A 16,530-nucleotide genomic window follows, 5' to 3' on the forward strand; every position below is an offset into this window, starting at 1 on the left:
GGAGGTTGCTTTTGAATGGGACTCCGAGTGTGAGCAAAGTTTCCAGAAACTTAAGAAGAAGTTGACTACTGCACCCGTGTTAGTGATTCCGGATACAAACCGATCCTATGAGGTGTTCTGTGACGCTTCTAAGAAGGGTTTAGGTGGAGTATTGATGCAAGATGGTCAGGTGGTAGCTTATGCGTCTCGACAATTGAGATCTCATGAAGAGAATTACCCGACCCATGATCTCGAGCTTGCCGCTATAGTTTTTGCACTCAAGGTGTGGCGACATTACCTATATGGCGTTCACTTTGAGATGTTCAGTGATCATAAAAGCTTGAGATATCTCTTTGACCAGAAGGAGTTGAATATGCGACAAAGGAGATGGATGGAGTACCTAAAGGATTATGACTTTGAATTGAAGTATCATCCAGGAAAGGCTAACAAGGTGGCAGATGCTTTAAGCAGGAAGGAATTTAGAGTTGCTGAATTGATGATGTTAGAACATGGATTGTTAGAAAAGTTTCGAGATCTTAACCTTCAGTTTGAATGGACACCCAATGGTGTGTTGATCAGTAATTTGAGTATTCAGAATGAGCTACGAGAAAGAATTCGGATATCCCAAGGGTATGACGAGCAAATGCAAGCGAGCGAAGGCATGCCTGATTTTGTGAGGGCACCTGATGGAGTAATCTTGTTTCAGCAACGGATGTGTGTACCTAATGATTCTGAGTTGAAGCGTTTGATTCTGAATGAAGCCCACAAGAGTAAATTTTCTATTCATCCTGGATCGACCAAAATGTATCAAGACTTGAAGAAGGACTTTTGGTGGCCAGGGATGAAGAAGGAGATTGCAGAGTATGTGGCACAATGTCCCATTTGCCAACAGGTTAAGATTGAGCATCAGAGACCAGGAGGAATGTTGCAACCATTGGAGGTACCAACGTGGAAATGGGATTCTATCTCTATGGATTTCATTGTGGGATTACCTCGTACTCGAGGCGGACATGATTCGATATGGGTAATAGTGGACAGGTTGACTAAGTCTGCTCACTTTTTGCCTGTAAAGACCACTCACAAGGTGATTCATCTCGCAAGGCTTTTCATAGCAGAGATTGTGCGGTTGCATGGCGTGCCGTCCAGTATAGTGTCTGATCGTGATCCAAAATTCACTTCGAGATTTTGGAAGATGTTTCATAAGGAATTGGGAACTAGATTGGACATGAGTACGTCTAACCATCCTCAATCCGATGGGCAGACGGAGAGGACGATCCAGACAATAGAGGATATGTTGAGAGCTTGCATTTTAGAAGAAGGTGGGAGTTGGAAGGATCATTTGCCGTTGATAGAGTTCGCATATAATAACAGTTACCATGCTAGTTTGGGTATGGCTCCCTACGAAGCTCTATACGGGAGGAAGTGTCGATCACCACTATGTTGGGCAGAAGTAGGAGAGAAGAGTATTCTTGGACCGGAGATCATACAAGAGACTACCGAGAAAGTCAAGGTAATCCAAGAAAATCTTAAGAAAGCCCAAGACCGACAAAAGAACTATGCGGACAGGCGAAGGAGACCTTTAGAATTTGAAGTTGGTGATCATGTGTATTTGAAGGTCACTCCAAGATTGAGGTTGGGAGGACAGTTCAAAACACGAAAGCTCAGTCCGAGATATGTGGGACCATATCAGATTATGAGTCGGGTAGGTGAAGTGGCTTATCAGTTGGCATTGCCACCTTCACTATCCGGGCTGCATGACGTTTTCCACGTGTCTCAGCTCCGAAAGTTTGTGCCCGACACCTTTCATCCTATTCTTCCGGATTCTGTTGAAGTAGAACCAGATCTTACCTATGATCCCCAACCTTACTGTATCCTGGAGCGTGCGAGCAAGTCTCTCCGGAGTAAAGAGATACCTATCGTGAAGGTGATGTGGGATGAGACGCGTCCTGAAGAGGCTACTTGGGAGCTCGAGTCAAAGATGTGGGAATCCTACCCTCACTTATTTTGGTAAGTTTCTTCGAATTCGAGGACGAATTCTATTTAAGGGGGGAAGAATGTAATACCCGACATCATATTTATTCCATCATTATAATTACTAATGAAATTGGTATAAAGTGAGATGGATAAATATGATGTATATTCCACAAATTGATCTTTAGTGTTAACTAAAGATATTAGTTGTAAGAGGAAGGGTATAATGGTATTTTCACCCTTAAGTAGGATAGAGTCATGTTTGGATGATCATTCTATTCCTTTTCAAAATCAGAATTTGTGTTAGAAGGGAAGGAAGGGAGAAAGCGTGAAAGAAGAGGAAGAAAGGAGAGGAGTCCCAACTTGGTCCAATTGTTCATCTTTGCATGCTACAGATTCTGTCCCACTTTTGCTTCTATCATCATCTTCATCCTTGCTACAGCATCATCTTCATCTGATTCTTTCTCTAAGGTGAGTCCTTAGTTAGATACCATGGGGTTTTACATGTAGAGGTTATAATTGGGGTTTAGGGATTGTGAGATAATTGATAAACATATGATGCTAAACATGTTAGTTTTTGTATTAATCCTTGCATGCTGGTGGTTCTGAACATATGTATGTTAGAAATTTGTTGGGTTTATGTTAGTGATGCAGGGAATCAATTATAGGACATTGGGACTGGTTTAGAAGCTTTAAAATGCAGAATTTTGAGTTCTGCTGGTGAAGTAACCGGTTACTTGGATGAGGTAACCGGTTACCTGGGAGCGAAAAGTGAAAAAAATGGATTCTGGGCTGAAGTAACCGGTTACTTGAAATGAAGTAACCCGTTACTCTGCATGCTGAGCAGAATTTTCAGAATTTCGAAAATTCATATCTCCCGTTTCGTACGCCCGATTGACGCGTACTATATACCGTTAGAAAGCTAATTAAATGTACTATCTAGGAAAATTGGCTTTGGTGTTTAATTAATATTTTTCGATATATCTGACATACCTTAAGTTGAAAGTGCGACACTGAAACTATGTAAATTGTGTGTAGTTGGACTAAATTAGCTCATTGTTTCTAATTGCTATATTTTGCTGAAATGAGAATGCTATATTATGATGAAATATGAACATTCTATTGATGCCCGTTGTTTTGGTTAAACAATCGGAGTTGTCTGTTTGTGTGCTGTTAACGTTTGCTTACGTGTGTGTGCTGAATCGAAGTAGACCCGGTACTAAGTTACGATTCGGACCACAGGTCCTTGAGTTGTCTGTGGGACTGCCCTGATCTTGGATCCCAGAGGCACATACCTGAACTACCGTTGCAGTGTGCTTGTGAGGGCCTGAAGGCGTTTTACTCACTTGCTGTATACACACTCGCGTGCTCGGTATGATGGCGTTATGCGGCTAAGTAAGCCTACGCATGACAGGTAAACCATCTCTAATGATGCCATGTAGGCTACATCATTAGGTTCCTACCCGGATGGGCTCATGCGTCGAGACGGCGTGTTACACTTGCTGTTAACACCACGTGCGTACAGATGGTTAATGGGACGGTGTCGCCTCTTAGGCAAGGTCACCTCGCAGCCTCGTAGGCTTGCGCGAACCCGTTTAACCATTCTTGCAGGGTGCTTGTGTAAGTCTCTCGACATATAGGCGTGGGTGAACCCACCGAGGGTGTGTTAGTAACTTAGTCTAGTGGTATTAACGTACTTCTGGATTCCCCGTCATGGATGCGGGTATTGCATACTTGGTTGCTATACAATGCGTATTTGCTTGAGACAAGTCCAATGGTGGACGAGTCGCTTGTTTTCTCCGTGCTTGTACCGGAAGTGAGAGTAACCCCGAATCCATGGTGGATTCGTGTATTTTTGTATGTTCCCTTTAGACCCGAGTGGACTAATAGGATAGGTGGACTCACTGAGATTTAGTAATCTCATCCCACTCCAATTATTATTTTTTCAGGTGGTTCGAGGCAAGATCGCGGTAAGGGAAAGATGGATTAGATCTCTTGGCGGTGCTTGGATGTTTCTTTTAGTTTCTCATCGTGCTTATTACTTTGTGTATTTTGGACATGTACCATTATGATGTACTTGTATTATGGCCATGATACATTCGGCTTTTTTGTACTCGTGTACTTCTACTTTCCGCTGCAAAACATTATGTATTTTGTTGTCTTATGAACCATTTATAATACTTTATGCATATTATTCTAGACAAATATGTGTGGGGTGTTACAATTACCTTTTGAACATGAGGATAATTACTATCTTTTGAATGCATGCTGGATTAATAAGGTTCAATATTTTAATTATATATTTGTTAGATTTTATTAAAAAAATTGTTATTTTAATCTAAGAAAAATTTTAAAGTTCTATAACATAGATATTTGTGGTTAAATTGTAACATGAAAAATTACTACATAATTTTTCAAAAAAAAAAAAAACAACTCTTAAAATAAGATTTTCTAAATTGTATTTAATTATAAATATTTTTCGATACTTTATAATTCAAAAAAGTAAAAGAAAATAGATAAACTACTTGAAAATAATTTGTATGAGGGATCATATAAATATTTTTATTTTGAATTTTTTTAAATTATATTCTCTTTTTCTTATATAATTTTAAAAATACCTATTACTAGCTTAGTGATATTTAAATTTTAGAAAGACATATTACAAGCTATCTTAATAATAAGTGAGCAACTTATCACATAATATTCTAACTCATTGTCACACGATTTTTTCAAATAGTTTTTTAAATATTTTAATTTCAGTACATGTTTTATTACTAATTGTCAAATAAATAACATAATAATAATAATAATAATAATAATAATAATAATAATAGTAATAATAATAAAAATCATGATAAAAGTAAGTTATAACATAAAAATTTTAAAAAAAGAAGTAGAAAAGACTATGAATTCTAAAACAAGAAAGAAAGAAAAAGTTACCAACCCTTTGACTTCCTTCTGACTTCCTTCTTTCACTAGTTTTGTCTTCACTGATTTTTGTTTGTCCCTTTTTCATGAATAAAGGTTCCTATTTATAATAGTAAGATAGGTTTAAAGAATTAAGAACTCAATTAATTCAATTCTCTTTAATAAAAATATCAAATCTAATCAAATATTCAAATAACACAATAGGTCAAATTAAATCAATAAAGAACCAATCAAATAAAATAAACTTTCTTACAGTTTTGATTCCTATTTTACCTGATTTAGGAAATTGTTTACCCTATTTTAAATTTATATAGTTTTGATCATCTCATAATTTTGCATTTAAAATTAACAATGTTTTTATCTTTAAATGACAAATTACTTATGAAACATGACAAATAATAGTACATAAAATTATCGTAGAACTTTATAAATAAAAATATAAGTTAAAAAATGAACATCTCATTGATTTTCAATGCAAAAAACGAGAGAGGAGACTAGAATAATTTGAATTTAAAATAAGAGGACAAATTTAATGAATCCAATATCAAAATAGTAATGTAACCAATAAAATATAATATTTTCATATCTTAATCCGTTATTATTTTTAATAATTTAGAAAATTAATGTATTTCTAATAATATATTTTATTTTAAAATATGGGATTTTGAATCAAAATAAAAATATGGCTCCAACATTTTAGTAGTATTATTAGTAATTTGTTACAATTTTTATTTACAAAGACACATATATCTATATATTATAAATCTTCATAAATTAGTCTATATATAATATCCTAATCAACATTAAATTTCATCTTATTACCATCATTATCAATGAAAATATTTAATAATTTCACCTATAGAAATCCCAAAACCCTAATCAAAATCTAAGTTTAATTCCCTATCTTATATGGGTGAAAATTGAAGACATAAAAGCAATAAAAAGAAATTTAGTAATAATTAATTTTAATATTAATATCAAAATTTTATAGTAATATTAATATTAGTATTTTTTGTATTCTAAAATAATCAAATTTTCTACTTTTTGGGCGATATAGCTATTTTCGTAGAACATGTTTTTTTCAATATCAATATATTTTGATGTTAAAAGGAAATATGTGTTATAATATATTATTATACTATTTGTTATAAATTTTGATATATATATATATATATATATATATATATATATATATATACACACACACTTTGATGCACCTTGACATAATAAAATCTAAAAATATGTAATCAACTAATCAAATCATATAACTTTTAAATATAAAGATCGTAAACTTCTAAAAATTAAAATCTTAATTATTCATCAATATAATACATAATTCTTATGTATATTTTAAGGCAAACGATTCAAATCAATTCCTGGATGATATTCCCATCCGCCATGTTTCTTCGACATATGAATTCTAAGACCTCCTTCCGATGAAAGGATTTGATTGCATTTTGGACATTGTTTTGGATCATTTTCTTTGTGAACACTCATATGCCCATGCAAAGCTTGAAGAGAATTAAAGGATTGGTTACATCCTTGTGCATTACATCTGTATTCTCCATTCATTGTTCAACTGAATCAATAAAGAAATAATAAAATTGTATATATTAAATTAGTTTGGGAGAAAAATCACGAATATATACAATTAAAAATTTAATTATAATATTATAAATGATTTATGTTAACTTGTATTTGTTTGATCAATAATTAACTCCAAAGTGGTTAAAAATAACTATTACCTTTTGAACATGAGGATAATTACTATCTTTTGAATGCATGCTGGATTAATAAGGTTCAATATTTTAATTATATATTTGTTAGATTTTATTAAAAAAATTGTTATTTTAATCTAAGAAAAATTTTAAAGTTCTATAACATAGATATTTGTGGTTAAATTGTAACATGAAAAATTACTACATAATTTTTCAAAAAAAAAAAAAACAACTCTTAAAATAAGATTTTCTAAATTGTATTTAATTATAAATATTTTTCGATACTTTATAATTCAAAAAAGTCAAAGAAAATAGATAAACTACTTGAAAATAATTTGTATGAGGGATCATATAAATATTTTTATTTTGAATTTTTTTAAATTATATTCTCTTTTTCTTATATAATTTTAAAAATACCTATTACTAGCTTAGTGATATTTTAATTTTAGAAAGACATATTACAAGCTATCTTAATAATAAGTGAGCAACTTATCACATAATATTCTAACTCATTGTCACAAGATTTTTTTCAAATAGTTTTTTAAATATTTTAATTTCTGTACATGTTTTATTACTAATTGTCAAATAAATAACATAATAATAATAATAATAATAGTAATAATAATAATAATCATGATAAAAGTAAGTTATAACATAAAAATTTTTAAAAAAGAAGTAGAAAAGACTATGAATTCTAAAACAAGAAAGAAAAAAAAGTTACCAACCCTTTGACTTCCTTCTGACTTCTTTCTTTCACTAGTTTTGTCTTCACTGATTTTTGTTTGTCCCTTTTTCATGAATAAAGGTTCCTATTTATAATAGTAAGATAGGTTTAAAGAATTAAGAACTCAATTAATTCAATTCTCTTTAATAAAAATATCAAATCTAATCAAATATTCAAATAACACAATAGGTCAAATTAAATCAATAAAGAACCAATCAAATAAAATAAACTTTCTTACAGTTTTGATTCCTATTTTACCTGATTTAGGAAATTGTTTACCCTATTTTAAATTTATATAGTTTTGATCATCTCATAATTTTGCATTTAAAATTAACAATGTTTTTATCTTTAAATGACAAATTATTTATGAAACATGACAAATAATAGTACATAAAATTATCGTAGAACTTTATAAATAAAAATATAAGTTAAAAAATGAACATCTCATTGATTTTCAATGCAAAAAACGAGAGAGGAGACTAGAATAATTTGAATTTAAAATAAGAGGACAAATTTAATGAATCCAATATCAAAATAGTAATGTAACCAATAAAATATAATATTTTCATATCTTAATCCGTTATTATTTTTAATAATTTAGAAAATTAATGTATTTCTAATAATATATTTTATTCTAAAATAAGGGATTTTGAATCAAAATAAAAATATGTGTAACACCCGAGGCCGAAGAAGGCGAGGGGTGGTTGCACCGCATGTAACACCTGAGGCCTGAGATGGCAAGGGTGGTCGCCACATCGGAATGAGAGGGATCCTGAGGCCGTGCAGGTATGGTACTGCATGGTTGAAGGAAGACTTATAAGGATTGATAGGTACTACCTATACCAACAAGATGCATCTTCTTTTCGGGAGCCCGGTCAATAAGAACTCCACAGTTAAGCGTGCTTGACTTGGAGTAGTATTGGGATGGGTGACCTTCTGGGAAGTTTCCCAGAAAGCGTGCGAGTGAGGTCAAAGCATGCTGAAAAGACCTGTGTTGGTTTGTGGGGTCAGTCGATCATCCCGAAAGCAGTCTGGGGCGTTACAAATGGTATCAGAGCCAGACCTCTCCCAGTACGATGTGGTTCGAGGACGAACCATGCGGAAGCTGGTGGGCATGTAACACCCGAGGCCGAAGAAGGCGAGGGGTGGTTGCACCGCATGTAACACCTGAGGCCTGAGATGGCAAGGGTGGTCGCCACATCGGAATGAGAGGGATCCTGAGGCCGTGCAGGTATGGTACTGCATGGTTGAAGGAAGACTTATAAGGATTGATAGGTACTACCTATACCAACAAGATGCATCTTCTTTTCGGGAGCCCGGTCAATAAGAACTCCACAGTTAAGCGTGCTTGACTTGGAGTAGTATTGGGATGGGTGACCTTCTGGGAAGTTTCCCAGAAAGCGTGCGAGTGAGGTCAAAGCATGCTGAAAAGACCTGTGTTGGTTTGTGGGGTCAGTCGATCATCCCGAAAGCAGTCTGGGGCGTTACAATATGGCTCCAACATTTTAGTAGTATTATTAGTAATTTGTTACAATTTTTATTTACAAAGACACATATATCTATATATTATAAATCTTCATAAATTAGTCTATATATAATATCCTAATCAACATTAAATTTCATCTTATTACCATCATTATCAATGAAAATATTTTATAATTTCACCTATAGAAATCCCAAAACCATAATCAAAATCTAAGTTTAATTCCCTATCTTATATGGGTGAAAATTGAAGACATAAAAGCAATAAAAAGAAATTTAGTAATAATTAATTTTAATATTATTATCAAAATTTTATAGTAATATTAATATTAGTATTTTTTGTATTCTAAAATAATCAAATTTTCTACTTTTTGGGCGATATAGCAATTTTTGTAGAACATGTTTTTTTCAATATCAATATATTTTGATGTTAAAAGGAAATATGTGTTAAAATATATTATTATACTATTTGTTATAAATTTTGATATATATATATATATATATATATATATATATATATATATATATATATACACACACACTTTGATGCACCTTGACATGATAAAATCTAAAAATATGTAATCAACTAATCAAATCATATAACTTTTAAATATAAAGATCGTAAACTTCAATAAAATAAAATCTTAATTATTCATCAATATAATACATGATTCTTATGTATATTTTAAGGCAAAGATTCAAATCAATTCCTGGATGATATTCCCATCCGCCATGTTTCTTCGACATATGAATTCTAAGACCTCCTTCCGATGAAAGGATTCGATTGCATTTTGGACATTGTTTTGGATCATTTTCTTTGTGAACACTCATATGCCCATGCAAAGCTTGAAGATAATTAAAGGATTGGTTACATCCTTGTGCATTACATCTGTATTCTCCATTCATTGTTCAACTGAATCAATAAAGAAATAATAAAATTGTATATATTAAATTAGTTTGGGAGAAAAATCACGAATATATACAATTAAAAATTTAATTATAATATTATAAATGATTTATTTTAACTTGTATTTGTTTGATCAATAATTAACTCCAAAGTGGTTAAAAATAACTATTACCTTTTGAACATGAGGATAATTACTATCTTTTGAATGCATGCTGGATTAATAAGGTTCAATATTTTAATTATATATTTGTTAGATTTTATTAAAAAAATTGTTATTTTAATCTAAGAAAAATTTTAAAATTCTATAACATAGATATTTGTGGTTAAATTGTAACATGAAAAATTACTACATAATTTTTCAAAAAAAAAAAAAAACTCTTATAATAAGATTTTCTAAATTGTATTTAATTATAAATATTTTTCGATACTTTATAATTCAAAAAAGTCAAAGCAAATAGATAAACTACTTGAAAATAATTTCTATGAGGGATCATATAAATATTTTTATTTTGAATTTTTTTTTAAATTATATTCTCTTTTTCTTATATAATTTTAAAAATACCTATTACTAGCTTAGTGATATTTAAATTTTAGAAAGACATATTACAAGCTATCTTAATAATAAGTGAGCAACTTATCACATAATATTCTAACTCATTGTCACACGATTTTTTCAAATAGTTTTTTAAATATTTTTATTTCAGTACATGTTTTATTACTAATTGTCAAATAAATAAGAAACTTAATAAACCTCTGACAGGACTCAAGCAGAAGTTGGCTCAAGCAAGGCATGATCTGACTACATTCCAAATTGACCTTGCTAAGGATAGGATGAATAAACAAAAACTTGAGAACATTAAAGCCCTCACTGATGATGTGATTTACTGGAGCAATATGGAGCTGAATTGGCTTCAGCAGAAGACAAAGATAGAGTGGATTAACAAAGGGGATGGAAATACAACTGTTTTCCATGCTTTCCTTAAAACAAGGTACCAAGCTAAACATATGTCTATGCTTAAGAAAATTGATGGAACGATGCTCACTACCCAGCAGGACATTGAAAGTGAAGTCATGGACTTCTACAAAAGTCTGATGGGGCAGGCTAGCCATAAACTTGTCCACATTGATGTTACAGCCATGAGGAAAGGGAAACAACTGAGCAATGAGCAGAGGCATTTCCTGACCAGACTGGTTACTGTTGAAGAGATTGAGGGTGCTTTAAAGGGCATAGGTGATCTCAAATCCCCAGGGGTGGATGGATATGGATCCAAATTTTTCAAGGCTAGCTCGGACATTTTGAAAGTTGATGTCATAGCTGCTGTCAAGGAATTTTTTCAGCAGGGGAAGATGCATAAGGATTTCAACAAAACAATTGTCACTCTTATTCCTAAATCTGAGCAAGCTAGCAGCATAAAGGACTACAGGCCCATAGCTGGGTGCACAACCTTTTATAAAATTGTTTCTAGGATCCTAACTGCCAGGCTGGGAAAAGTATTGAAAGGAACCATTAGCTTGAGTCAAGCAGCCTTTGTACCTGGGCAGAATATCCATCACCACATAATGCTTGCTTACGAGTTAATCAAAGGTTACAACAGGAAAGGAGGGACTCCCAGATGCATGTTGCAACTCGATCTCCAAAAAGCGTATGACATGGTTAATTGGGGAGCATTGAGAGACATAATGTTCGAGCTAGGCATTCCTAGTCAGTTCATTAAATGGATTATGGCTACTGTTCAGACTGTCAACTATGTGTTTAACATAAATGGAGCAGTTTCTGCACCTATGCGGGCCTGTCGAGGGATTAGACAAGGGGGCCCTCTATCCCCCTTGCTTTTCGTGATTATGATGGAATATTTCCACAGGCTACTCTATAGTATGCAACTGGACAAAAGCTTTCATCACCATGCTAAATGCAAAGCCCTTGGCCTAACAAACTTGATTTTCGCTGATGACATACTTCTTTTCTGTAGGGGAGAGGCCAACTCAGTTAAGATGTTGATTGAGAGTATCCATCGTTTTTCTGTTTCCAAAGGGCTAATCATAAATCCTACTAAGTGCAAGGTGTTTTATGGCGGGGTGACTGAAGGCATGAAGAAGGAGATAAAAGAGATCACAATGTTTGAGAAAGGTGCTCTCCCTTTCAAATATCTTGGGGTACCTTTAAGCTGCAAGAAACTTCACATTAGCCGTTACCTTCCTCTCATAGATAAAATTGTGTCCATAATTCGCCACTGGACCTCTAAACTCCTTAGTTACGCTGGACGGATACAACTTGTTAAGAGTGTTACCTTTGCTGTAACTCAATACTGGATGCACTGTTTCCCCATCCCAAAAGCAGTGATCCACAAAATTGATGCCTTTTGCAGATCCTTCGTATGGTCGGGGAGCCAGGCTATCACCAAGAAAAGTCCAGTTGCATGGAAAAATGTCTGTAAACCGTTCAGTCAAGGAGGCCTTAATATTGTGGATCTTGAGCATTGGAACAAAATTACTTTGATGAAATGCCTGTGAAATATCTGTAATAAGAGTGATACGCTTTGGGTTAAATGGATAAGCATATATTACTTGAAAGGTAACGATGTAATGGATTGTGTGACTGGTACAAACTGGTCGTGGATGATGAAAAATATCATGATGCAAAGAGAAACTGTCATGCTACATCAGGTTACTTGGGTCAAATCTCTGAATAGCCCTCGGTTCCATATGAACACGATGTACTCTGCTCTGATAAAAGACAGACAGCCTGTGGATTGGAATGGAGTCCTTCAATGGAACATTGCAAGGCCTCGTGCCTTGATCACAGCCTGGCTGCTTTGTCATGGCAAGTTGGCGACAAAAGATAGGCTAAGGAAACTCGGTTTGATTAGTGATAGCATATGTAGTTTGTGCAAAGCTGCTGATGAATCTATAATCCACATTTTTTTTGAATGTCCAGAAACAAACCGCATATGGAAGCATATCCTTGGCTGGCTGCATATTGATAGACACCCTGCAGGTTGGAATGATGAATTCAGTTGGATCAAGGAAAACACGCACAAAAAAGGATGGAAAGCTAGCTTGCTTAAACTGGCGTGGGCTGAATCTGTTTATGAAATATGGAAGTTTAGAAATGCTATAGTTTTTGATAGTTATACAAACTATAGTATCATAGATAAAATATTGGATAACATTGTTTATAGAAGCTGGATGTCAAAAAAGCTTAGGAAACATATAGCTATATTGATGATGTAGATAGATCCCTTTGGATCTTTTGTCCTTGGGGCTGAATCCTTAGGGATTGCCATGTACTTATCGTTTTTTGAATTAATATATTCTATCTTGATTCAAAAAAAAATTGTCAAATAAATAACGTAATAATAATAATAATAGTAATAATAATAATAATCATGATAAAAGTAAGTTATAACATAAAACTTTTAATAAAAGAAGTAGAAAAGACTATGAATTCTAAAACAAGAAAGAAAAAAACTTAGCAACCCTTTGACTTCCTTCTGACTTCCTTCTTTCACTAGTTTTTTCTTCACTGATTTTTGTTTGTCCCTTTTTCATGAATAAAGGTTCCTATTTATAATAGTAAGATAGGTTTAAAGAATTAAGAACTCAATTAATTCAATTCTCTTTAATAAAAATATCAAATCTAATCAAATATTCAAATAACACAATAAGTCAAATTAAATCAATAAAGAACCAATCAAATAAAATAAACTTTCTTACAGTTTTGATTCCTATTTTACCTGATTTAGGAAATTGTTTACCCTATTTTAAATTTATATAGTTTTGATCATCTCATAATTTTGCATTTAAAATTAACAATGTTTTTATCTTTAAATGACAAATTACTTATGAAACATGACAAATAATAGTACATAAAATTATCGTAGAACTTTATAAATAAAAATATAAGTTAAAAAATGAACATCTCATTGATTTTCAATGCAAAAAACGAGAGAGGAGACTAGAATAATTTGAATTTAAAATAAGAGGACAAATTTAATGAATCCAATATCAAAATAGTAATGTAACCAATAAAAAATAATATTTTCATATCTTAATCCGTTTTTATTTTTAATAATTTAGAAAATTAATGTATTTCTAATAATATATTTTATTTTAAAATAAGGGATTTTGAATCAAAATAAAAATATGGCTCCAACATTTTAGTAGTATTATTAGTAATTTGTTACAATATTTATTTACAAAGACACATATATCTATATATTATAAATCTTCATAAATTAGTCTATATATAATATCCTAATCAACATTAAATTTCATCTTATTACCATCATTATCAATGAAAATATTTAATAATTTCACCTATAGAAATCCCAAAACCCTAATCAAAATCTAAGTTTAATTCCCTATCTAATATGGGTGAAAATTGAAGACATAAAAGCAATAAAAAGAAATTTAGTAATAATTAATTTTAATATTATTATCAAAATTTTATAGTAATATTAATATTAGTATTTTTTGTATTCTAAAATAATCAAATTTTCTACTTTTTGGGCGATATAGCTATTTTCGTAGAACATGTTTTTTTCAATATCAATATATTTTGATGTTAAAAGGAAATATGTGTTAAAATATATTATTATACTATTTGTTTTAAATTTTGATATATATATATATATATATATATATATATATATATATATATATATATATATATATATATATATATACACACACACTTTGATGCACCTTGACATAATAAAATCTAAAAATATGTAATTAACTAATCAAATCATATAACTTTTAAATATAAAGATCGTAAACTTCAATAAAATAAAATCTTAATTATTCATCAATATAATACATAATTCTTATGTATATTTTAAGGCAAACGATTCAAATCAATTCCTGGATGATATTCCCATCCGCCATGTTTCTTCGACATATGAATTCTAAGACCTCCTTCCGATGAAAGGATTCGATTGCATTTTGGACATTGTTTTGGATCATTTTCTTTGTGAACACTCATATGCCCATGCAAAGCTTGAAGAGAATTAAAGGATTGGTTACATCCTTGTGCATTATATCTGTATTCTCCATTCATTGTTCAACTGAATCAACAAAGAAATAATAAAATTGTATATATTAAATTAGTTTGGGAGAAAAATCAAGAATATATACAATTAAAAATTTAATTATAATATTATAAATGATTTATTTTAACTTGTATTTGTTTGATCAATAATTAACTTCAAAGTGGTTAAAGATAACAATTACCTTTTGAACATGAGGATAATTACTATCTTTTGAATGCATGCTAGATTAATAAGGTTCAATATTTTAATTTTATATTTATTAGATTTTATTAAAAAAATTGTTATTTTAATCTAAGAAAAATTTTAAAATTCTATAACATAGATATTTGTGGTTAAATTGTAACATGAAAAATTACTACATAATTATTCAAAAAAAAAAACTCTTAAAATAAGATTTTCTAAATAGTATTTAATTATAAATATTTTTCGATACTTTATAATTCAAAAAAGTCAAAGCAAATAGATAAACTACTTGAAAATAATTTCTATGAGGGATCACATAAATATTTTAATTTTGAATTTTTTTTAAATTATATTCTCTTTTTCTTATATAATTTTAAAAATACCTATTACTAGCTTAGTGATATTTAAATTTTAGAAAGACATATTACAAGCTATCTTAATAATAAGTGAGCAACTTATCACATAATATTCTAACTCATTGTCACACGATTTTTTCAAATAGTTTTTTAAATATTGTAATTTCAGTACATGTTTTATTACTAATTGTCAAATAAATAACGTAATAATAATAATAATAGTAATAATAATAATAATCATGATGAAAGTAAGTTATAACATAAAAATTTTAATAAAAGAAGTAGAAAAGACTATGAATTCTAAAACAAGAAAGAAAAAAAGTCACCAACCCTTTGACTTCCTTCTGACTTCCTTCTTTCACTAGTTTTGTCTTCACTGATTTTTGTTTGTCCCTTTTTCATGAATAAAGGTTCCTATTTATAATAGTAAGATAGGTTTAAAGAATTAAGAACTCAATTAATTCAATTCTCTTTAATAAAAATATCAAATCTAATCAAATATTCAAATAACACAATAAGTCAAATTAAATCAATAAAGAACCAATCAAATAAAATAAACTTTCTTACAGTTTTGATTCCTATTTTACCTGACTTAGGAAATTGTTTACCCTATTTTAAATTTATATAGTTTTGATCATCTCATAATTTTGCATTTAAAATTAACAATGTTTTTATCTTTAAATGACAAATTACTTATGAAACATGACAAATAATAGTACATAAAATTATCGTAGAACTTTATAAATAAAATTATAAGTTAAAAAATGAACATCTCATTGATTTTCAATGCAAAAAACAAGAGAGGAGACTGGAATAATTTGAATTTAAAATAAGAGGACAAATTTAATGAATCCAATATTAAAATAGTAATGTAACTAATAAAATATAATATTTTCATATCTTAATCCGTTTTTATTTTTAATAATTTAGAAAATTAATGTATTTCTAATAATATATTTTATTTTAAAATAAGGGATTTTGAATCAAAATAAAAATATGGCTCCAACATTTTAGTAGTATTATTAGTAATTTGTTACAATTTTTATTTACAAAGACACATATATCTATATATTATAAATCTTCATAAATTAGTCTATATATAATATCCTAATCAACATTAAATTTCATCTTATTACCATCATTATCAATGAAAATATTTAATAATTTCACCTATAGAAATCCCAAAACCCTAATCAAAATCTAAGTTTAATTCCCTATCTTATATGGGTGA

The sequence above is a fragment of the Vicia villosa genome, linkage group LG2 (assembly GCF_029867415.1).
Source record: "Vicia villosa cultivar HV-30 ecotype Madison, WI linkage group LG2, Vvil1.0, whole genome shotgun sequence".
Lineage (NCBI taxonomy): Eukaryota > Viridiplantae > Streptophyta > Magnoliopsida > Fabales > Fabaceae > Vicia > Vicia villosa.